Here is a 26804-nt window from a genome sequence, read left to right as displayed (position 1 = left end):
CGGACCGGTAGTTGTCGAGAAACAGCGGTCACAGACAAACATACACACATACACACATACAAACACACATACACACATACACACAGAGATTAATGGAATTATAGATAGACTAGGGCATTGCCCGTACTATATCTATATCTAAAATTATATCCCCCCCCCCCCTCTATTTACATGAAATGGTTTGGTCCAAAGCGAACGGCTTCCGGAGTTTGGTAAAGAAATCGCCATCGCGTGCACAAACGCGCAGGAAAGCGAATGAATCGCAAATTCGTTTTTATTAGTTTTAAAACATAGTTTAACGCCAACATAGTTTGCAAACGTGAAATAAATGAATAAGCTCTCAAATGTGCCATCCGAGGCAGAGTGTGTCCGCCACGTTCGGCACACGCGATAGTTCGCTGCTCTCTGATTGGTTGAATCGTTTTTTGGACATAGCTCGGTAAGTAATTGTCCGATTAATATGAAACCTTGAAAAGGCACATCCTCGGGTCCCCAGCAATATACCTGACAAGTTAAAAGTATATCGGACCCGTGGTTGTCGAGAAACAGCGGTCACAGACAAACAAACGTACAAACAGAGATTACTGGAATTATAGATAGACTAGGGCATGCCCGTACTATATATAAGCTAGGACGTGCCCGTACGTGGGTGCCCGTTCCTTGCCAAAAAAAAAAAAAAAAAAAATTTGTGTAGGGGTGTGTGTGTGTAAACATCCTAGGGCGTGCCCGTACGTGGGTGCAAAAAAACATGCGTGCAAACAACAACAACAAAAAAAAAACTTTGAAACCACGTGGCAGTAACGACCACAGAACCCCCCCCCCCCCCTCTATTTACATGAATGGTTTGGTCCATTCGCAACGACCACAGAACCCCCCCCTCTATTTACATGCAATGGTTTGGTCCATTCGCAACGCCAAAGCGAACGGCGAATGGCTAAATCGCCATAGCTCGGTAAGTACTTGTCCGATTAATTTCAAACCTTGAAAAGGCACATCCTCGGGTCCCCAGCAATATACCTGGCAAGTTGCAAGTATATCGGACCCGTGGTTGTCGAGAAACAGCGGTCACAGACACACAGACACACAGACACACAGAGATTGCTGGAATTATAGATAGATAAACGTAAATGGAATTTTCGAGGTTTCAAACAAGGTCAAAACAAATAATAAGAAGAGAGATATAAGAAGTAAAATATCATTAATGAATAAAATAAGAAAATAAGTAAAATAATAAAATAAGTAAAATAATAAATAAGTAAAGTAAAATAATAATAATAAGTAAAATAATAATAAGTTAAAGTAAAGTAAAGTAAAGTAAAGTAAAAAGTAAAGTAAAGTAAAAAAGTAAAGTAAAGTAAAATTTGATTTGATTAGTAAAAAAAATTGATTAGTAAAATTTAGTAAAATTAGTAAAATTTGATTAGTAAAATTTAGTAAAATTAGTAAAATTTGATTAGTAAAATTTGATTAGTAAAATTTAGGGAATTTAATTAATTTGATTTGATTTGATTAATTTAATTAATTAATTTGATTAGTAAAATTTAATTTGTAAAATTAATTTGATTTGATTAGTAAAATTTGATTAGTAAAGTAAAGTAAAGTAAAATAAAGTAAAGTAATAATAAGTAAAGTAAAATAATAATTAATAATTATTATAATAATAAGTAAAATAATAAAATAAGTAAAATATCATTAATGAATAAAATAAGAAATTGTAAAATATCAAATAAGAAGTAAAATATCATTAATGGTAATTGATCTGCCATGAATTATAAATCTGTTGATGTTTATTTCCATATTATAAACATTTTGATATGGTACAACACTCTTACATAGACATAACAATATTCACATGTCGATCAATCATCATATGGGAGGGGTTACAACCGTCTTAAGCAAAGTTTGAAAATGACACCCCTCATATTCATACTACAAAACAATACGAGAATGCAAAAAAGAGATGGGGAAAGAAAAATAAACATAGGTGCAATACCCCTGGCGCTCACCTGGTAGAATAAACGGTATACTGCACCGACTAAAGGTATTTTAAACCAATTCCAATGGTTGCCAGAAGACAGGGCAGCATATGGCATCATACAAGCATAATCATAACACTTTAAACAAACAAACAAAAAAATACCTATTTTGGGGGGCAAACCCCCCTTCCTCAACCCCATATACCTCCTAAGACCCCAATTTTCTAATGCCTTGAACAAACATTGGTACATCATGGGTGATTAAGGTTGTTTCAGGTGACGTTTCATCAAAATTATGTGTAGTTTCTGAGAAGAAAGCAAATACCTATTTTGGGGGTCACACCTGGACCCACTATAACCCCGGTAAACCCCCTTAAACCCCGATCTGTTTTAATGTCGTGAACAAACTTTAGTCACAACACAACAAATATAATTTTTGCCAAATTTGGTCGGAATCCGTTCAGCGGTTTCGGAGAAGGCGCAAGTGTTCACGGATTGATGGACGGACAACGAACCTTCGCATAAGCTCACGTGAACTTAGTTCCAGGTGAGCTAACCAGACAGAAAAGCAAGCCTTGGCGGTGTTTTGTTCCGACTAAGGGCACACACTGAAGGCTGAAGCGAAGGAAGCAAGCTGGTACTCAGGTATTGGCGATGAAACAACTGATATTTCCTGGAAAGACAAGTTCAATATTCCTGTAAGGTGGGTTGACGACAGCTGTCAGGTATATGAGGAATCACTGGCATTTGTTGAGGTGCCAGGTATTGCCGGTGAAACCCTCACAAAGGCCCTGAAAGATGTCCTGACGCAATCTAGGGAGTCGGTGCAATCTAGGGCTGGATCAGTGTCCAAGTCAAGCATTTGATGGGGCTTCAAATATGCAGGGAAGGATTACAGGTGTTGCTGCTAAAATTTAGCGATTTTGCGATAGCGATACCTTTTGTCAAGCAAATGATTCAAGGATGAGGTATTTTGGTTATTTTATTTTGACCCCGCCCCCACTTTTTATGACGTCTCTACGCCCCTGGGGGCACAACACCTTATTACGTGGCTTTACATTGGTGTTTCCATTTTTTTTTGTCCACGTATTACGTACGCGGTACGTAATCTATCTATAATTCCAGTAATCTCTGTCTGTACGTTTGTACGTTTGTACGTCTGTACGTCTGTACGTCTGTTTGTCTGTGACCGCTGTTTCTCGACAACCACGGGTCCGATATACTTGAAACTTGCCAGGTATATTGCTGGGGACCCGAGGATGTGCCTTTTCAAGGTTTGAAATTAATCGGACAAGTACTTACCGAGCTATGGCGATTTAGCCGTTCGCCGTTCGCTTTGGCGTTGCGAATGGACCAAACCATTCATGTAAATAGAGGGGGGGGGTTCTGTGGTCGTTCGCTTTGGCTTTGCGAATGGACCAAACCATTCATGTAAATAGAGGGGGGGGTTCTGTGGTCGTTCGCTTTGGCTTTGCGAATGGACCAAACCATTCATGTAAATAGAGGGGGGGGTTCTGTGGTCGTTGCGAATGGACCAAACCATTCACATCGAATCATCGAATCACATCGAATGGACCAAACCGTTCGCTTTGGACCAAACCATTGCATGTAAATAGAGGGGGGGGTTCTGTGATCGTTGCGAATGGACCAAACCATTCATGTAAATAGAGGGGGGGGGGTTCTGTGGTCGTTACTGCCACGTGGTTTCAAAGTTTTTTTTTGTTGTTGTTGTTTGCACGCATGTTTTTTTGTACCCACGTACGGGCACGCCCTAGGATGTTTACACACACAGACCGCTACACAAATTTTTTTTTTTTTTTTTTTTTTGGCAAGGAACGGGCACCCACGTACGGGCACGTCCTAGCTTATATATAGTACGGGCATGCCCTAGTAATACTAATAAGAATAAATAATTAATTAATTAACCCCCGGCGTACGTAATAAATAGATTGACCTTATTAATCCAACAAAAGTACCGCGCTTGTGTCGGCATTATCCAAAAGACACCTTTGTCGTTCATATGATGTCGTGTCACGTCATGCTACATCATGGATGTATCCCGTAGGAGTAATATGGTAATTTTAAGGCGAGAAAAGGGTAAGAGACAGGTGAAGAAAGAATGTGGGCGGATTCAATGATAGATGGGACGAGCGCATTCGGATCCCCTTTAGCGAAGGTAGTGACACGGAAGCGTGAGGCCGCCATGGCCTAAACTAGACAGGGAGTCACTCAGTCAGTGAGTCAGTCAGATCGATAGGGACTCGGACAGGTAGCGCTTGTAAGTCGGCCAGGCCATGCTCTGCCATTAGGAGAGTCGACCTGTTTGTCGATTTGAAGTCACTGGGACTCGAGGGACCGCCGGGGTCTGTTGCGACCTCTCATTTGGAGTTGGTGGGTCTGACGGGACCTTGAGAGACCTGGTTGGGTTTGGAGGAGCGTGACGTCATCTTTGGGGATATTTAAGGGCTTTGAAAGTCTTTGAGGAGCCTTTGTGTGGTCGGAGGGTCTCGGAGGGGCCTGTTGTACTTCAAAGGGACAAGTTTCATTTCGGACAAGGAAATATGGGGTGAGACAAATGATATTCCTGTATTTTCAAATAGTTTTGCTTTCAAAACCATCGCCATGATTTCCTGTTGACGCGATTCTGTGTCGAAATAGCTCTTGGAGACTTCATATAATGCAATGGCGTGTTGTGTCCGTCTGGCTCTGCTGTCAGTATTTTAAAACGAGGGTCGAGTTTGACGTTAGGAATGTGGGACGAACAAAAATATTATTAGCTGGAAGGGAAAGTTGGGATTTAACGGTGAGGTCTGTTTCTCAGGATGTTTCCAAATGAATATGCAAATTGAGGAAGTCAGATGACGGGGAGGCATCTATTTAATACGTACCATCCCTCCCACCCCCGCCCCCAAGTATACCAAATACATATCCTTTCCCTCCTCGTCTATCTTCTCTCAACTCTCTTTGCACATTTCCATTCCCTACCTCCATCCACATTTCCATTCCCAACCTCCTTGCACATTACCATTCCCTACCTTCTTGCTCATTACCATTCCCTACCTCCTTCCACATTTCCTTTCCCAACCTCCTTCCACATTACCATTCCCTACCTCGTTTCACATTTCTATTCCCTACCTCCTTGCACATTACCATTCCCTACCTCCTTTCACATTACCATTCCCTACCTCCTTGCACATTACCATTCCCTACCTCCTTTCACATTACCATTCCCTACATCCTTCCACATTTCTATTCCCTACCTCCTTGCACATTACCATTCCCTACCTCCTTTCACATTACCATTCCCTACCTCCTTGCACATTTCCATTCCCTACCTTCTTGCTCATTACCATTCCCTACCTCCTTCCACATTTCCTTTCCCAACCTCCTTTCACATTAGCATTCCCTACATCCTTCCACATTTCTATTCCCTACCTCCTTGCACATTACCATTCCCTACCTCCTTTCACATTACCATTCCCTACCTCCTTGCACATTTCCATTCCCTACCTCCATCCACATTTCTATTCACCTCCTTGCACATTACCATTCCCTACCTCCATCCACATTTCTATTCACCTCCTTGCACATTACCATTCCCTACCTCCTTGCACATTACCATTCCTACCTCCATCCACATTTCCATTCCCAACCTCCTTGCACATTACCATTCCCTACCTTCTTGCACATTACCATTCCCTACCTCCTTCCACATTTCCATTCCCTACCTCCTTCCACATTTCCTTTCCCAACCTCCTTCCACATTACCATTCCCTACATCCTTCCACATTATCATTCCCTACCACCTAGCACATTACCATTCCCTACCTCCATCCACATTACGATTCCCTACCTCCATCCACATTACGATTCCCTACCTCATTCCACATTACCATTCCCTACCTCCATCCACATTACCATTCCCTACCTCCATCCACATTATCATTCCCTACCTTCTTCCACATTACCATTCCCTACCTCCATCCACATTACGATTCCCTACCTCCATCCACATTACGATTCCCTACCTCCATCCACATTACCATTCCCTACCTCCATCCACATTACGATTCCCTACCTCATTCCACATTACCATTCCCTACCTCCATCCACATTACCATTCCCTACATCCTTCCACATTATCATTCCCTACCACCTTGCACATTACCATTCCCTACCTCCATCCACATTACGATTCCCTACCTCATTCCACATTACCATTCCCTACCTCCATCCACATTACCATTCTCTACCTCCTTCCACATTACCATTCCCTACCTCCTTCCACATTTCTATTCCCCACCTCCTTCCACCTTTCTATTCCCCACCTCCTTGCACATTACCATTCCCTACCTCCTTCCACATTTCATTTCCCTACTTCCTTCCATATTTCTATTCCCTACCTCCTTGCACATTTCCCTTCCCTACCTCCTTCCACATTACCATTCCCTACCTCCTTCCACATTACCATTCCCTACCTTCTTGCACATTTCCATTCCCTACCTCATTCCATATTTCCATTCCCCACATCCTTCCACATTACCATTCCCCACCTTCTTCCAAATTTCCATTCCCTACCTCATTCCATATTTCCATTCCCCACATCCTTCCACATTACCATTCCCTACCTTCTTCCAAATTTCCATTCCCTACCGCATTCCATATTTCCATTCCCCACAGCCTTCCACATTACCATTCCCTACCTTCTTCCAAATTTCCATTCCCTACCTCATTCCATATTTCCATTCCCCACATCCTTCCACATTACCATTCCCTACCTGCTTCCAAATTTCCATTCCCTACCTCATTCCATATTTCCATTCCCCACATCCTTCCACATTACCATTCCCATTCCCTACCTTCTTCCAAATTTCCATTCCCTACCTCATTCCATATTTCCATTCCCCACATCCTTCCACATTTCCATTCTCTACCTCCTTCCACATTTGCATTCCCTACATCCTTGCACATTACCATTCCCTTCCTCCTTGCACATTACCATTCCCTACCTCCATCCACATTTCCATTCCCAACCTCCTTGCACATTACCGTTCCCTCCCTCCATCCACATTTCCATTCCCAACCTCCTTGCACATTACCATTCCCTACCTCCTTCCACATTTCCATTCCCTACCTCCTTCCTCATTTCCATTCCCTACCTCCTTCCACATTACCATTCCCTACATTCTTCCACATTTCTATAACCTACCTTCCACATTACCATTCCCTACCTCCTTCAACATTGCCATTCCCTACCTCCTTCCACATTACCATTCCCTACCTTCTTCCACATTTCCTTTCCTGACCTTCCACATTTCCTTTTCCTACTTCCCTACATCCTTCCATATTTATATTCCCCACCTCCTTGCACATTTCCCTTCCCCACCTCCTTCCACATTTCCATTCCCTACCTCCTTCCACATTTCCATTCCCTACCTCCTTCCACATTTCCATTCCCTACCTCCTTCCACATTTCTATTCCCCACCTTCTTGCACATTACCATTCCCTACCTTCTTGCACATTTCCATTCCCTATCTCCTTCCACATTTCCATTCCCTACCTCCTTCCACATTTATATTCCCCACCTTCTTGCACATTTCCATTCCCTACCTCATTCCATATTTCCATTCCCCGCATCCTTCCACATTTCCATTCCCTACCTCCTTCTACATTACCTTTCCCTACCTACTTCCACATTTCCATTCCCTATGTCTTTCCACATTTCCTTTTCCTACTTCCCTACATATTTCTATTCCCCACCTCCTTGCACATTTCCATTCCCTATGTCCTTGCACATTACCATTCCCTATGTCCTTGCACATCACCATTCCCTATGTCCTTGCACATTACCATTCCCTATGTCCTTGCACATTACCATTCCCTATGTCTTTGCACATTACCATTCCCTACCTCCTTCCACATTTCCTTTCCCTACTTCCCTACTTCTTTCCATATTTCCATTCCTCACATCCTTCCACATTACCATTACCTACATTCTTCTACATTTCCATTCCATACTTCCTTCCATATTTCATTTCCCTACCTCCTTCCACATTTCCATTCCCTACCTCCTTCCACATTTCTATTCCCCACCTTCTTGCACATTTCCATTCCCTATCTCCTTTCATATTTACCTTCCCTACCTCCTTCCACATTTCCATTCCCTACCTCCTTCCACATTTCTATTCCCCACCTTCTTGCACATTACCATTCCCTACCTTCTTGCACATTTCCATTCCCTATCTCCTTCCACATTTCCATTCCCTACCTCCTTCCACATTTCTATTCCCCACCTTCTTGCACATTACCATTCCCTACCTTCTTGCACATTTCCATTCCCTATCTCCTTCCACATTTCTATTCCCCACCTTCTTGCACATTTCCATTCCCTATCTCCTTCCAAATTTGCATTCCCTACCTCATTCCATATTTCCATTCCCCGCATCCTTTCACATTTCCATTCCCTACCTCCTTCCACATTACCTTTCCCTACCTACTTCCACATTTCCATTCCCTATGTCTTTCCACATTTCCTTTTCCTACTTCCCTACATATTTCTATTCCCCACCTCCTTGCACATTTCCATTCCCTATGTCCTTGCACATTACCATTCCCTATGTCCTTGCACATTACCATTCCCTATGTCCTTGCACATTACCATTCCCTATGTCCTTGCACATTACCATTCCCTATGTCTTTGCACATTACCATTCCCTACCTCCTTCCACATTACCATTCCCTACCTCCTTCCACATTACCATTCCCTACCTCCTTCCACATTTCCCTTCCCTACTTCCTTCCACATTTCCATTCCCTACCTCCTTCCACATTACTATTCCCCTACCTTCTTGCATATTTCCATTCCCTACCTCATTCCATATTTCCATTCCCCACATCCTTCCACATTACCATTCCCTACCTTCTTCCAAATTACCATTCCCTACCTCCTTCCACATTTCCATTCCCCACATCCTTCCACGTATTCCATTCCCTACCTCCTTCCACATTTCCATTCCCCACATCCTTCCACGTATTCCATTCCCGACCTCATTCCACATTTCCATTCCCCACATCCTTCCACATTACCATTCCCTACCTTCTTCCAAATTTCCATTCCCTACCTCCTTCCACGTATTCCATTCCCTACCTCATTCCATATTTCCATTCCCCACATCCTTCCACGTATTCCATTCCCGACCTCATTCCACATTTCCATTCCCTACCTCCTTCCACATTACCATTCCCTACCTCCTTCCACATTACCATTCCCTACCTCCTTCCACATTTCCCTTCCCTACTTCCTTCCACATTTCCATTCCCTACCTCCTTCCACATTACTATTCCCCTACCTTCTTGCACATTTCCATTCCCTACCTCATTCCATATTTCCATTCCCCACATCCTTCCACATTACCATTCCCTACCTTCTTCCAAATTTCCATTCCCTACCTCCTTCCACATTTCCATTCCCCACATCCTTCCACGTATTCCATTCCCTACCTCCTTCCACATTTCCATTCCCCACATCCTTCCACGTATTCCATTCCCGACCTCATTCCACATTTCCATTCCCCACATCCTTCCACATTACCATTCCCTACCTTCTTCCAAATTTCCATTCCCTACCTCCTTCCACGTATTCCATTCCCTACCTCATTCCATATTTCCATTCCCCACATCCTTCCACGTATTCCATTCCCGACCTCATTCCACATTTCCATTCCCTACCTCCTTCCACATTACCAATCCCTGTATCCTTCCCTTTCTTTCCACATTTACATTCTCTCCTTTCTCTCTTATACCACCTCGCTTGTTTATTTCCTCAGTTTGAATTGTAATTTCATGTTGTCGTTTTTAAATTTAATACAGCATTTTTTTTTTGGAACTGCATTTCAAACTAGAATGGCACTTGTTAGAGCATGTACCTCCGTGAGGTGAACAGTTTACATTTTGTATCCCACTGATGTGCTGGATCTGGTTTCCGAGCTGAACCAAAATCTAATCTGCTTGTTCTTGTCACCTAACCAACTAATTCAGCAGGTTTTTCATCCAATTCGATCCACAACTGTTTGAGATATTGTATTTTCAGACGGACGGACGGACAGACAGGATTGAAAACATAACCTCCGCCCACCTTTGGTGAAGGAGGTAATACTTGTTCTGTTTTTCAGTATTCCACGAGATGTTCAAATAACAGGACCCTTTGAAGCACTCCCTCATGCTTGGAAAGGGAATAGGATTTTCCATGGTAATTTCCCACTGCTTTTTTTTTTTTTTTTTTTTTTTTTTTTTGCTTCCACATCCTTAGGGTGTGGGAGACATTCTGCGGTTTGCAAGGACATCGATAGCAAACTGTCCATCAATGATTTGCTTCATGGAGGTTGAATGGGCAACAGGTGTTTCAGCAAACCACAGTGCATTTTGGCCTTGAACCTGAAACTCATTTTATTTCCGGCAAAATGTGACAAGTGGACAGTGATTTTGGCTACAGGCCTACAATACCTTAATAACATTGTGACAGCACTGGGGACATTGACATGTGCAAAGCTCTAACATTGAAGATAAAGGCTGCAAACTGCAAGTGATATACCTGTGTGCAGACTGTAGCCGAGAAGACAGGTTTGAAGATTGTAGTACTACATCACTTGTTTTTTTTTCTTCCCAATATTGATTGATTTTTATTTTCTTGTCGTGTTGCTCGGACAGAAGTCAAGAGGCCACAGCCTCACGTCTTCTGTTAGAGGCGGCAATGTTTTATCACTGATATAGCGATGTTCCAAGTTCAGAAAGCTTTAACAGACGCTTTGCTGACATCCTCTTGTATCTTGGTATGAAGTCTTTCCTTTGTTGGATCAATACACTTTCAATGTTGTCACTGACGTCTCTTCAATTTCAAAAAACGTGATTTGTGGATTACATTGCCTGCAATTCTGTTGGTTACCCTTGAGATGATATTTGATCGCATTTGACTGTGCTGATAGATTTTATAGCTCATGGCAGGATTAAAGCAAAGATAGGCTGAACACGCTTTAAATCCATTTCATCTTTTATGATTGACCTTCCATTATTCAATGGGCTAGCAGAATAGCCTAAATTTATGCTGACTCACCACTGATTTGTCTACCCTAGGTTCGCATCTTGACCCAACTTAACAATGTCACCCTGGTTTTTCACATGCAGGGTGATCTATCAATGTATGTGCCATCCATCCTATGGATGTGAAACTTGGCGTCGCATCTGTTACCATTAGTCGGCGGGTGTTAAAGATCCAATGGTGTCCTTCGAGAAGATCGGGCGACACCCTTAACAAATTTCCAATTCCTGTAACCTCAGCTGTGTACTGTGCGTTGGAGTGGCGACCCATCTGGGATTGTAACCCAAACAAAATAAACTGCTTCAGCAGAACTGACACTGCTGAAAGCATGGTGCATTCATCCATCCATCCGTTCTTGAATGGTTATCCAGGCAGATTTGAAATGCCATGTGGTTGGCTTTACTCAGATTTTATCAACTGGCTTTTGGGTAATTGTTGCATACTGTTGGTAGCTTATTTGATCAAAACTGCTTGCAAGCCATCTTATTATTTATTTATTTATCCTTTATTATATATTAGCCTGGTGTTGGCTTTGTGGTTAGGGTGCCAGCTTGGGATCCTAGGATCCTGGGTTTGAATCCCGGTCAATCGCTGAATTAACGCCAGGGGGTTGACTCAGCCTGTCATCCTTCCGAGGTCGGCAAATTAAGTACCAGTTCACTGGTAATTCCCTGTGTCGCAAGAGGCGACTAACAGGGTTGGCGGCAGGAAGGGTATCCGGACATAAAACATTGCTTCAAAAAGGGGACCACGGTGCCCAAAAAAGGCCAACCCCTGCTCTGTGGGGAAAATGGCCTCTAAAGGTGGTATATCCTTTATTATATACAATACTGCTTTGAGTTAATAATCCAAGCTGCATTTACCATTTATCTGCAGATTTGTTTTTGGCCAGAACCGGTTAGGTTAACCAGAAATGGTTGTCTCAACTTCTGACTTTTCTTCTTCTTTCTGCATTTTCAAAATATTCCTCTTCCTACTCCTTTGATTTAACTTTTATTTATATATTTGTTTCTTTCTATCCTTGCCAGTGAAGAATTTTGTTTCCCACACCCTTGGATTCATCATGTCTTTTGGCTTCAATTAGGGGTATTTTGTTTTCTTGTTGCAAGTTTCATATGCATCATTTTGTCCTGTTGCTGAAATTTCTTATCCAGGTCTATTGAGATGTAAACTTCTGGAAAATCTGCGTGCCCATTGCACACTGCCTCTGGGTGGTGTGGTTCGTGGTGATCGCCAGTGAGAATTTTTATTGCACTGTACTTGGGAACGGAAGCTAACGGGGGTTAGCTTCTGTTCCCTCCCGAACTTACCGGACTTGAGGCTGCTGCGCGCGAATTACTTTTAACGAATAATGCGCACGAACCAGCAACTACTATGAACGCCAATTTGTGCGTCGCGCGATAGCAGGGTCCAATCGTCTAACACCGCTTACCTGTACCACGTGACGGTTTCAATTGGGAAACGTACCCTCCGGCGGTGTACCACTTTTGTTCCTGGATGGAAATTTAGACGGCCGAGCAACCGTTGGTGCCCGCCGGGCTGAGACTAATTTTGTTACGGCCGATCGCTACTCTTGGAGCGAGCAATGGCGGACCAATGGAAGAAAGGACATTCATGGACAGTTGGAAAGGAAACGTTTTTAACGATTCGATTTATTTGCAGTGAAACTTATCGATAGGAAAGAAAAAAGGACAAGAGGCAGGAACTTATCTTATTCTACGCCTTATGACGATTACAACAAACAAACACAACATGGGCACCCAGCACACATTCACATTGAAGGGGGAGGGAAAAACAAACGTTGGGATCCTGTTAGCAAAATGGTTACGATGTTACCAGGAGCTTGTTGTGTCCCCTGCAACGACCTCGTCTTGTCGTCACCAACGAGCACCACACCGGCAAGATGGCCACCCCCAGCACAAGCACGAAGAGGCAAAGGCAATCCCCAGCACGAACATGAAAAGGCAAAGGCGATCCTCAGCACGAACACGAAGAGGCAAAGAGTGTTGGGAACTCGGCAGAGTGAGTGTGTCGGAACCATGCAGGTAAGAGCCAGTACACGTGGAGAGTAAGCACGTTGTGATCTCGTGCAGAGTGCAACTGGTAGGCAGAGAGCAGGCATGTGCAGAGAGAACAAAGTCCAAAGCAGCAGAGAGAAAATCAAGTCGTGGCCTCGTGCAGAAAGAGTCCGTCGTGCACACGTGCAGCGAGAGGGAAGAGACAGACAGAGACAGAGACATATATATATATATATATATATATATATATATATATATATATATATATATATATATATATATATATATATATATATATATATATATATATATATATATATATATATATATATATATATATATATATATATATATATATATATATATACAGTGGAACCTTGACTTACGAGTGCCCCAACTTACGAGTTTTTCGAGATACGAGCCGTCGCTCCGGCAGTTTATTGCTTTGAGATGCGAGGCGAGATCCGAGTTACGAGCTTTCGCCACCCGGTCACGTGGTTATCTTGCCGTTCAAGTACAGTATCTCTGTCGTATAGCGCTGCGTTTTAGTTTTCGCATTTCGGTTATTTTGAGTTTACGCCGCCAGGTAGGTTCTGGTCACGTGGTTATCTTGCCGTTCAAGTACAGTACGTATCTCTGTCGTATAGCGCTGCGTTTTTGTTTTCGCATTTTGGTTATTTCGGAAAATTTCATGTTCATGTCGAACATTTCATGTTCATGTTCATGTTCATGTTTTCATGTTCATGCCATGCCAGGCCACAACTTGTTCAGAGTGCCGGCGATAGCTCGCCTTCTCTTTGTGGAAAACACGGTGAGATCCTTAACATCCAACAACTAATGGGACGCAAACGGGGCGCCCAGTTTAGCGGTACACACATTGATGAATCACCCTGCCTGTGATTCACCCATGACAGGTTATAGCTGGGTCGGGAGTCAAACCCAGGCTGGACAGTTTAGACTTTAGAGTCAAGTGTGCGTACCTCCAGTCCAGGCCATCCTGCCAACTTGTATGCTGCATACAGGTGAAATATAAAGCGCGAGATATTTTTATATATACTGTATATTTAAAAAAAAATTGGTGTGGTTTTTGGCGGGCTGGAACGGATTAATAGCATTTCAATGCATTTCAATGGGGAAATTTGATTTGAGATACGAGCAATTTGAGTTACGAGCTCGGTCACGGAACGAATTAAACTCGTAAGTCAAGGTTCCACTGTATATATATATACACACACACAGAACCCGTTAATATGCGATCCATTAATATGCGATTTCGGATAGCACACGGTCGACCCTTGGTACCCAAAAATTTTGATAAATTAGTAGGGAACAAGAGAAAAATGATCACAGTGTGGTCACCAGCTGCGACGTGTAGAATCATGAGGATATCCGTTGCAATATGCACCACCAAATTCGACCAGTCATTAAATTATACGCATGCACTAGCGTCTTTTTGTCTTTCAGTTCTGGTCTTGTCCTTTGTTTTGCAACACAACATGCTTCATCAACTGATTACATATAATGTATGGATGTGAATGTTATTTCTGTTAATGTTAATGTTAATTCATTAATGTTATTTGTTAATGTTAATTCTGGGTGGCAGAGGGATAATTTGAAACGGGCTTGGTCGGTAGGGGAAGTCCGAGTGTATGCACATGCGCTATTCAAAAAGGCACCCCAACAACAAGAACAACAACGTGGTCCTCTCATAGAGCTGCTCGTCGCAGCTAAAAAACAAAAAATGACAAGCATCGAGCATGTAGTAAGTACATTGTTCTTGGATATGAAGCATTGTAGGCCTGGTGTTGGCTTAGCGGTTAGGGTGCTGGCTTTGGATCCGAGGATCCTGGATTCGAATTCCGTTATATCTTCCCAAGAACACCACTTCCATCTGTCAGCCTTTGGACCAGGGTATCATCCACAACTTCAAGCAACTCTACATGAAGGAGCTGATGATCCACATGGTTGAGTCTGGAGTGGATGATGTTGTTTCCTTCCTCAAGGCAGTCCACCTGAAGGATGCCAGCACTGTCTCTGGAAAAGCCTGGGACCACATCAACGAGAGGAGTGTGGTCAAGGCTTGGAACTATGGTCAACCCATGCCCGAGGAGGTCTTCAGTGATGATGAGGAGGATGAAGATGACCAGCCATTCTGGGGCTTCAAGAACAAGGACCTGGAGGAGAAGGCCACCCAGCTAGTCTCAGCTCATCTGGGGACTACACCTGAGAACCTCAGTGAAGCCATGGATGAATGGGCCCATGCTGATGATGATCTTCAGGTTGCTGAAGAGAAGTCTGATGAAGACATTGTAGCTGAAGTCACTGCAGAGCCAGAGGAGGAAGAGGAGGAGGAGGGGACACCCAAGAAGATTCGCAGAGCTGCTGAAGTGTTCAAGGGTCTACAGGATGCCATTGAATGGTTTGACCATCATGGTGGTCATCTTGAAGCACTTCAGGCAGATAGTCTTCTGAGGAAGTCTAAGGACACAGCTGAGCGCTCCAAGAAGCAAATGTCAATGGATGACTTCTTGATGAATTAAATCATCATCATCAGCACACCCAATGTCATACTATTGTATAAATATGTATAAACATTGTATAAACACCATCACCAGTGATGACTCCATCGACGTTTCGTATCCGCGTCTGCAGCAAGGCAACGCGTTTTCCCCACGAACCCACGCAAATGGATTTTGTATTTTGAACAATATTTCTTGATTTCTATGTTTTTTGTATATTGTTTTGTATAATAAAAATTGTATAAGTATTATTACATATGTGTTGTTTTATTACGAAAAAGTATCTTTTTGAAAATTGACCTAGTTTCACTCGTCGTCACCGATACAATCCAAGATGGCGGCCACCATGCTCGTGCTGGAAGATAGGTAATACACGGTCTCACTTACCACACAGTCGATTTTCCTGGCTCCCATGGATTGCATATTAACGGGTTCCGAGTGTATATATTAGGTGGTCCCCAAATGAATGGGAAAAAATTAAATTCATAAAAACATTGTGACCACCCTGCCATTTTTTTTACATAGATTTAAAGAAGTTAACATACAAAATTTCAGCAAAACTGGTTAATATTTAGGGGTGCCACAAGTGGCCACTAGTAAGGTGGCCCCTGCTGTGGTCAGTTATGAAAGAAAAAGTTTAGTTGTCACAGACACATTTTAGGCATTGCTATAAAGCTTTTTTAGTTGAACAAAAGTTAATTTGATGCATCGTTTGTATTAACATTAAATAACAAATACACTATAGTGTACTGTATACTGTTGTGAGCTCAATCTGCAATGGCTTTGTGGCACCTCTAAACGTTGTCCAATCTATACCAAATTTGGTATTCTAACTTCTTTCAGACTATGTAAAGAAATGGCAAGGTGGTTGCAATAAAATCTTCAACTTCATTTTTCGGGACCACCCTAGTATATATAGATAGATATATCGGCTGGCAGGCCACGTGCACAGAGAGCGAAAAACACGTCCAGTGTACACAAAGTCCAAGGCCTTTCTGTCCAGCAGAGAGCATCATGCAGGCAAGTGTAGAGAAAAGAGAGGGTCCGGCCAAGAGAGAGAGAGGCACGTGTGCAAGGCCTTTTTTTGTCAGGCCCTGGCAATGGTGGGGCTGTTTTAGGGTGTTTTCCGGGCTGCCGATTGGTGAAGTTTGTCACCCTGCCCCCACAAGCCCTCTCCAAGGGACTTTTACCTGGTGCTTGGATGATGTGCCTTTGAGCCTGTGTGCATTTCCTGGCAAATTATCCCCTAATGAGTGGAGGGCCTGTCTTTCCCTCCCCAACGCATGACATACTAACCCATATAAGGGGAAGGGACTAAGATAATGCTCTGCTATGAAATAACTATTCCAAGGGACCTGTATGGTGATTGTCATTACTACTTAGCGGTTTCCCAAAATCGCAACAATATATATATTGTCGTGTCCGTTGCTAGTTAACACCAGCCTTGGATGGATGAGCTGAACCAGCATTAACTCCTGAGGCAACCTCCTGATTATGGTGGTTATTGCGCGCGCGAGATGGAAGAGACAGGCGTTTGACTACACTAAACACGGGTTTAATCTGAAACCCAAACCAAGAACAAGACAAAAAAAAATGAAACGACAATGATTTATAATAAAATAAGGTGCAGACTGAAAATAACGGACATGAAGCTGAGGTAAATTTCTACCTGGATGGATACAAACATACCACGGACACAAACGCGCACACAGGGAAGGGTAAGGAAATAAAATTCACGGTCCGGCACACTCAACTGGCCCCAAAATGGATCCTGTGGTATCGGCAGTTGGCGAAGCCCCAGAGCCACCATTCGGGCAACCAGGAAAAAATGACTGCATGGGCGCTTGGGGATGAGGCGAGTCGTGAAGACGGCCTTCTTTGTTTCTCCTCCACTTCATAAAGAATAGCGTGGCCTCCAGCCCACCAAAGAGCCCAACAGTCCAGCTCCCTCACGATCTCGTCGCACCAAACGCTCTTCTTAGGAACACAAAAATGGCCAAGTTTCTCTTCTCCGGCAAGAACAAATCGCCTTCTCTTTCCCCGAAGAACCAATCGCGAAGCTTCTTGCTGCCGCCCGTGCTCTCGCTCCCCTAACTAATCGCGGAGCTGCTTCTTTGAGCTCGCCCACTTCACCCGGCCTTGTCAGTCGGGAGGCGTGGCCTACCGGCCCTGTTCCCCCGCCCTCCGTACCACGGTTGCTCGGCCATTCCTGGGCAGGCTTTCACTGCATCGTGTCCATGGAGCGTGCACAACTTGGCCATCACATAATTTTTGGGATGGCCACAGAGGGTTTCACGTACAGGGGAAAATAGCCTTAAACCCTATTACTAATTAACACGTCATCATCCGTCGTATGATGAACATTTAAACACAACCTTGAGCTACATTTTCCCTACTTAGTACATTGAAATGCTCTTACATGTCACACGGTCCATACTATTTACTATGCAATTCTACCTTTCCTACTGTATTCTCTTACCTACCCCCATAAATGTAACTATATATATATATATATATATATATATATATATATATATATATATATATATATATATATATATATATATATTGTTACGGACACGGCTTAGATGTTATGATGGGCCGAGCGGAATGGCCGCCGTGTTCGCACAGTTTACCCGATTCCACCCGACGTTGACCAAGTCGCGCTATGCTAAATCAATGAAGGAAAGGACACAACGGCTGGGATAAATGAAACGACACAAGGGGTACAGTTCTCAAGACCTCCGGAGGAGGATATAATTGGTGGTGGAAAAAAGGGGTAGATTACAAGGTAAGAGGTAAAGCACAGAAGAGATAGGCACTTAGACACAATCTTATCTATCCCAGACAGACCACAGACAAACGGAACAAGACTGACTTACACAGGGATTGATGGCAGGGAAGGACAGGCAGTCGATAGCACAAGGTGCACCTTGGCTCAGGGGCGGAATCAAGCACGGTCCAGTCCAGAGATGCGGGGAGGTATTGCAGCGCTCGGAGGTGGCGTCTCTCTTGCTTCAAGCTCAGCACGCATCTGACGTCACCTCCCTCTTCCTGCGCATGCTCAGCGGGGAGTGACACGCCCTCGGCTCGTTGGCTCCGCCCCAGATGGGATCGGTCCGCCGCTTCTATTTGGTGCGGGGGGTTACCGGGCTCCGCCCTTGACGAGAAGCTGACAGCGAGCCCCTACGTGGTAACCCCGTCGAGCACATGCTCGATGGCGGCTCGTTGGAAAGGCTTGGTGCCCTTACAACACCCCCTACCAACCAAGCCGGAGTGAGGACGCACACTCCCCGCGCCGCCGCCGCTGTTGTTGTTGTTGTTGTTGTTGTTGTTGTACCATGAGGAAGAGCTGCGGGGAGGTATTGGGAGGTCCTAAACTTCCTAACGGTGCCATACAATCACATTCTGGTGCAACGAAGAGTCAGAATTAATGGAAACGAGTCCTTAACTGACATAGACTAAGAATAACTAGCAAGATGTCCTATAGTTGTCTACGTGAGATGCGGTGGACCTGGATGCGACATTTAATGGGGGAAATAGGGGGAGGTCGGGTCTACAGAGTGTTGTTTACAGGAAATGGGACTAGGGAATGGGGGATTGGGGATAGTTGGGAAGTATGGAGGAAATAGGGGAATATTTACAAGCGGATATGGATGGATGCCAATCTCATATCCGCAACAATATATATATATATAGTGAAACCTTGACTTACGAGTGCACCAACTTACGAGTTTTCCGAGATACGAGCCGTCGCTCGGGCGGTTTTTTGCTTTGAGATGCGAGCCGAGATCTGAGTTACGAGCTTACGCCACCCGCCACTAGGTGGCCCAACGAGCGTTCCGGTTACGTGGTTATCTTGCCGTGCAAGCATATCTGCCGTATATCGCTGCTGCTTTGTTTTCGCATGTTGGTTATTTTGGAAAATTTCTTAGTTTTAACCATGGGTCCTAAGAAATTGAGTGCCAAGGGCAGTACTGAGAAGAAGAAGAGGATGATGTGCTTGGATATAAAACACGCAATCGTCGAAAAACATGAGCGAGGTGTGCGTGTTGTCGACTTGGCGAGGCAGTACGATCGTAGCAGTACGATCGAAACATTTTGAAAGGGAGGAAGAAACAAACCTCGTTGGACAGGTTTTTATTGAAACGCCCTGCAAGTGAAAGCGAGGAAAGTGTGGCGAAAAAGGCAAAAGTCATCTCCTCCACCTCCGCCAGCATCTTCGTCTGATCTTCAAGGTAAATACACTTAATAAAACCAGTTTATTTCTTTGCATTGTGGCGGACACGGAAGCTCACTGGCGTGGTGACATCATTCCGCGCACCAAGTGGGCGGTGGCCACGCCGAGGGGTAGGCGTGGCCTCAGGATATACACCGGCGCGCAGCCCGGAGCGCGCCAGTGTTACAGTGAGCTATGAAAAAAGACTCTTACAAATTACCGCGTTGTCCGCTTCCTCCTTGTTTACAAGCAGCGCGCATAACGCCGCTTATTATGTACAGTATATACGAGGTCGTGCTTGTTTATACATTATTTGTTATTTATAAAGTACATTTTTCTTATTTAAAAACACGTAACAAAAAAAATTGGTGTGGTTTTTTGGGGGCTGGAACGGATTAATAGCATTTCAATGCATTTTAATGGGGAAATTTAATTTGAGAAACGAGCAAATTGAGTTACGAGCTCGGTCACAGAACGAATTAAACTCGTAAGTCAAGGTTTCACTGTATATATATATATATATATACATATATATATATATATATATATATATATATATATATATATATATATATATATACAGTGGAACCTTGACTTACGAGTGCCCCAACTTACGAGTTTTTCGAGATACGAGCCGTCGCTCGGGCGGTTTATTGCTTTGAGATGCGAGCCGAGATTTGAGTTACGAGCTTTCGCCACCCGGTCACGTGGTTATCTTTCCGTGAAAGTACAGTATCTGCCGTATATCGCTGCATTTTTGTTTTCGCATGTTGGTTATTTTGAGTTTACGCCACCAGGTGGGTTCCGGTCACGTGGTTATCTTGCCGTGCAGGTACAGTATCTCTGACGTATATCGCTGCATTTTTGTTTTCGCATTTTGGTTATTTTGGAAAATTTCTTAGTTTTAACCATGGGGCCTAAGAAAGTGAGTGCCAAGTGCAGTGCTGAGAAGAAGAAGAGGATGATGAGCTTGGCTATAAAACACGCAATCGTCGAACAACATGAGCGAGGTGTGCGTGTTGGCGACTTGGCGAGGCAGTACGATCGTAGTACCTCTACGATATGTACGATTTTGAAGCAGAAGGAGTCGATAAAGGCTATAACGCCAGCCAAGGGCGTTACGATTATTTCAAAGCTCCGGACCTCTATCCATGAAGAGATGGAGAGGTTGTTGTTTGTGTGGTTGACGGAGAAGCAGCTCGCAGGAGATACCGTGACCGAGAGCATCATGTGTGAGAAGGCACGAGACATTTACGGGGATTTGGTGCAGCAGACGGCGGGAACATCAACGGACGAGGCATCGGAAGAGTCATTCAAAGCCAGTCGGGGATGGTTTGATAATTTTAAGAAGAGGACCGGCATTCACTCCGTCGTCAGGCATGGTGAGGCAGCAAGCTCGGATGTGAAGGCAGCTGAAGATTTTATTATAACTTTTGCCAAACTGATAGAAGCTGAAGGATACATCCCCCAGCAAATCTTCAACTGTGACGAGACAGGGCTCTTCTGGAAAAAGATGCCGAGGAGGACGTATATAACGGCAGAGGAGAAGAGCATGCCAGGCCACAACTTGTTCAGAGTGCCGGCGATAGCTCGCCTTCTCTTTGTGGAAAACACGGTACTGAGAAGAAGAAGAGGATGATGTGCTTGGATATAAAACACGCAATCGTCGAAAAACATGAGCGAGGTGTGCGTGTTGTCGACTTGGTGAGGCGGATGTGAAGGCAGCTGAGGATTTTATTAGAACTTTTGCCGAACTGATAGAAGCCGAACGATACATCCCCCAGCAAATCTTCAACTGTGACGAGACAGGGCTCTTCTGGAAAAAGATGCCGAGGAGGACGTATATAACGGCAGAGGAGAAGAGCATGCCAGGCCACAACTTGTTCAGAGTGCCGGCGATAGCTCGCCTTCTCTTTGTGGAAAACACGGTGAGATCCTTAACATCCAACAACTAATGGGACGCAAACGGGGCGCCCAGTTTAGCGGTACACACATTGATGAATCACCCTGCCTGTGATTCACCCATGACAGGTTATAGCTGGGTCGGGATTCAAACCCAGGCTGGACAGTTTAGACTTTAGAGTCAAGTGTGCGTACCTCCAGTCCAGGCCATCCTGCCAACTTGTATGCTGCATACAGGTGAAATATAAAGCGCGAGATATTTTTATATATACTGTATATTAAAAAAAAAATTGGTGTGGTTTTTGGCGGGCTGGAACGGATTAATAGCATTTCAATGCATTTTAATGGGGAAATTTGATTTGAGAAACGAGCAATTTGAGTTACGAGCTCGGTCACAGAACGAATTAAACTCGTAAGTCAAGGTTCCACTGTATATATATATATATATATATATATATATATATATATATATATATATATATATATATATATATATATATATATATATATATATATATATATATATATATATATATATATATATATATATGTATATATATATATATATATATATATATTGTTACAGACGCGGTTTTGGATGTTAGTTTACCGAGCGGTTTGGTATGACCGCGTCTGCACAGTTTACCCGATTATACTCGAACGTTGGCCGAGTCGCGCTACGCTAGATCAATGAAGGAAAGGACACAACGGCTGGGTTTAAATGACACGACACCAGGGGTACAGTTCTCAAGACCTCCGAAGGAGGTTATAATATGGGATATGCGGAACGTTTAGATTACAAGGACAAGAGGGACAGCATAGGAAGGTAGGCACTTAGACACACTTATCTTATTCCCGACAGACCACAGATAAACGGGACAAGACTGACTCACACAGGGATTGATGGCAAGGAAGGGCAGGTAGTCGGGGCTCAAGGTGCACCTTGGCTCAGGGGCAGAATCGACCCGGTCCGGTCCAGAGATGCGGGAGGTCTCTCAGCGCTCGGAGGTGGCGACTTCTCTTTCCAAGCTGGGGGCGCATCTGACGTCACGTCCGGTAAGTGGCTGCGTATATCCAGCGGGGAGTGACACGCCCTCGGCTCGTTAGCTCCGCCCCAGATGGAATCGGCCCGCCGCTTCTTATTGGGTGCGGGGGGGTTACCGGGCTCCGCCCTTGACGAGGAGCTGACAGCCAGCCCCTTCGTGGTAACCCCGTAACCTGGAGGTAACCTGGAGCACATGGGCAATGGCGGCTAACCGAGCCGGAGTGAGGACGCACACTCCCCGCGCGCTGTTGTTGTAGTTGTTGTAGTTGTTGTTGTTGTTGTTGTTGTTGTTGTTGTTGTAGTTTCATGGGGAAGATGGGAGGAGGTATGGGGAGGTCCTAAACTCACTACTGGTGCCATACAATCACATTCTGGTGCAACGAAGAGTCAGAATTAATGGAAACGAGTCCTTAACTGACATAGACTAAGAATAACTAGCAAGATGTCCTATAGTTGTCTACGTGAGATGCGGTGAACCTGGGCACGACATTTAATGGGGCAAAAAGGGGAAGGTCGGTTCTACAGAGTGTTGTTTACAGACAATGGGACTAGGGAATGGGGGATTGGGGATAGTTGGGGAGTATTGGGGAAATAGGGGAATATTTACAAGCGGATATGGAGGCCAAATCCCATATCCGCAACAATATATATATATACAGACTTGGCATTTAATATGGAATATTTTTTTTGTGGGGGTGAACTTACTTTTCAAGATGACTTAGAACCAAAAGTTCATTGGAATTATGTTGAAATTATTCTAGATTTTGTTAATGTGACCTTTAAAAGAAACAAAAACCACGTTTGACATTTCGAAGCAAATCAATTGATCCTTGAAAGTGATGTAAACTGATATCGAACTCGATTCACGTACAGTACTGTGTTAAACTTCTGTACGTTTTCCAGAAGTATCTCTTTATTTTGCACATGAGCCAAAAAAAATTTCAACAAAAGCTAAATTATGACTGCGATTACGGACAGTAAAATTACAGTTCAGTACTTCGTGTAACCCCCACGAGCATTCAGGAGGGCACGTACACGTTGAGGCATGCTGATCACGAGATTTGCCAAGGTTTGGACAGGAATCGCTTGCCATGCAGTTACAATAGCCTGCTGCAATTCACGCACAGAGGCAGGCTGCTGGTCCAAGTTGTCGATTTGACGCGTTAATTCTGCCCACAAGTTCTCTATCGGATTCATATCAGGGGACATGGCAGGCCACTCCATATGCTCTACAGCACGGTCAGCAAGAAAGTGTTGGATCATGCGAGCACGATGAGGCCGTGCATTGTCATCTTGGAAGACAAAGTTTCCTCGAAAGGCTGCACGAGCAAATGGAAGCAATGTTTCTTCCAGAATGACCCTGTACTTGAACTGGTTCAGGTTTCCATTCAGAACAACCAGGTCAGTTTTGCCCCCTGCATGAAAAGCAGCCCAAACGGTCACCCCCACCACCTCCAGCTTGGATTATTGGCACTATACAATCTTCGTTGTGGGCTTCATGCACTTGTCTGCACACTCGGACGTGGCCATCTTGACGATAGACCAGAAATCTCGACTCGTCACTGAAGGTCACGTGATTCCATTGTCCTGGCTGCCATTGATGGTGCTCTCTGGCCCACTGCAATCGGCGCTGGCTGTGTTGTCTGGTCAGGCGTGGCTTTCTCAGGGGATGCCTGGCACGATAGCCTGCTTGAACCAGTCGTTGGTTGACTAGCCTTCTGGATACAGGCACATTTGTCAGTTGCTGCCACTCAGCCCTAAGCCGATTAGCTGACTTGGTACGGCCATTGCAGACTAACCGGTGCAGCTGGCGATCATCTCTCCTTGTGGTTCTGCGTGGACGTCCTCGCCTCGGTATTGGAGTAGGGACACCCCTCTGAGCATTTCGTTTCAGGATCTTTGACACTTGACCTTGAGTAATGCCATACTGCCGAGCAATAGCACGCTGTTTCATGCCAGAATTTCGTAAAGCCACCACTCCATGACAAACAGCATTGTCAAGTTGACGGACCATCTCCAGAGGAAGCGGCAGTAACTTTTGTAGACGTGCAGCAGTTGTTTTCCACTAATACAGAACGCAACAACCCTTATATACCCGATTGTGAAGCCAATCGTCAAATGTACCTGTCCTTACATTTTGTCACGCCACCTGTGATATAATCCTGTTATTGACTTCTTGCTGCGAAAGACAATCAGTGACATGGTTCTTTCAACAAAGACATCACCGAAGGGTAAAAGAAACTCACCAGATTGATGTACTGAGTTCAGAAAGTAAACCCAAGTCAAGAAAAAAAATAATTCCATATTAAATGCCAAGTCTGTATATATATATATATAATATTATGGTTTTAGGAAACTGTTCCAAGGCAATGGCAACCACCATACAGGTCCCTTAGTGTAGGTATTTCCGTAGTGTAAGAATAGAATATCTTCCCTTGAATACCTTCCCCCTGAGTAGTGGGTTAGAGTGTCATAAAATGTGTTGAAGGGTAGAGAGGCTTTTCCTCGGGGGTAATTGTTTCATGTGCGCAGCGCGTCTTGTGCCGTATGTGGAGTCCGTGTTGTAATCTAGAAGGTTTGCGAGCCACGAGTGTATCCCTCATCGCGCCAAAACTCATTTGAATGCCACACTAAAACCAAACAGTCACCAATCTCCCAGATCTTTCCTTTATACATGACACATAAGTACATCCTAATGACCGTTATTACCCTCGCCGGAGGAGAGGGTATTGCATTTGGGTCCGTTTGTTGCTTTTAAAATCGAAGATTTTTCAAGTGCAGTATATTGGTCGGTTGCGTTTGTTATTCTCTGTCTGTCACTCGCCTATAGTTCGCAATTCTAAACCGATCGTCATGAAACTTCACGAAGTTGTAGAGGTCGTCACAATTGAGAAACCGATTGATTTTGACGTCAAAGGTCATCTGGAGGTCAGATTTCTAAAATCGCCATTTTTCATCCAATTGACTTGAAAATTGAACAGCATTTGCATATTGTCACTAAATTGGTAAACCAACTATTTTGAGGTCAAAAGGTCAACTTAAGGTCAAACTTCCAAAATATACACACACTTTTGCCAAAGCCTGTGGTAAAAATGCCACGACAGAAAAAGAGCCTTGTATTCGTTCTTTGGTTGAAAGAGCTCAAAACTGGGAGGTTCAATAAGGAATGTCTTGAGTTGTGTGCACCATTGCACCTGGCACTTAAGGAAAAGAGTAAAATGAGTTTAATAACTCATTGATTTTTTTTTTTTTAGATCGATAAAAATAGAAACCATGGATTATATGAAGATCATTTTAGGCTTAGGAACAAAGTACAAGCTGTCCATAAAGTCTTGTTGCAGTTTAAAATTTTTATTAGAACCAAGCCAAAAGAGATACAATGATGAGGTCTTTTTACGGCGTAGCCCATCGGGCAGAACCGTCTCGAACAGTGTTTGTCCATCTGTATGTATGTATGTATGTATGTCCCCTCAAACGTATACCAATCAGAGCTGAGAATCTGGTCACATGACAGGGTGATGTGATTACGTCTGGCAATACAGCGGTGCTGCGGCTGACTCCACGCACCGCCATTTTGATTTATATGCCGTTCATGCCGAACATATCATCAGACCTGTCATATATCACAATCGCCTTGCTCTACCTTTACGTTTTTAATTAAGTGTGAAACGCAAACAAACCGATTGTTACAATGATCATCAAATATCGAAATCATCGGCGTTGCGTCTCTTCCAACAATACGGTACGTTATTTAGTAATAATATGACTCAGGCGTTATGACTCACCGTCCGCTTCAGACAAATTAAACCCAGGTTTCTTAATACAGTGGTATCGTTTTCGTAGTAATAATAATATTATAGTAAATATAACCATAACACTTTTAATCCCAATGTCGTGAATGGAAAGTTGATGGATTGAAGCGGTGTCACTGCGGAAGTAAGGAATTCACCTCGGCTTAAAAATAGATATATAATTTTCGTAATAATAACGTACTGTTATTATTGTAGTAAATCTAATCGTAACACTAATC

General features: G+C 43.8%; 1 protein-coding gene across 3 annotated transcripts in view; it reads left to right on the top strand.

Moving 5' to 3' along the window:
* Positions 1 to 4120: 4120 nt before the first annotated feature.
* The window catches only part of LOC137431332 (E3 ubiquitin-protein ligase MARCHF3), a 95981-nt gene continuing 73297 nt past the window's right edge, over positions 4121 to 26804 (top strand). The window contains exons 1-2 of one of the 3 annotated variants that reach the window (XM_078781875.1): positions 4146 to 4542; positions 10067 to 10125. The gene's annotated coding sequence lies outside the window, so the exon portion shown is untranslated. Of the gene's footprint in view, positions 4543 to 10066; positions 10126 to 26804 lie in introns of all 3 variants that reach the window. The other 2 variants (XM_078781874.1, XM_078781876.1) reach the window with 2 other exon arrangements.

Source organism: Myxine glutinosa, chromosome 7 (assembly GCF_964187855.1).
Source record: "Myxine glutinosa chromosome 7, kmMyxGlut1.1, whole genome shotgun sequence".
Taxonomy (NCBI): Eukaryota; Metazoa; Chordata; class Myxini; order Myxiniformes; family Myxinidae; genus Myxine; species Myxine glutinosa.
This window is presented reverse-complemented; position numbering and strand designations above follow the sequence as displayed.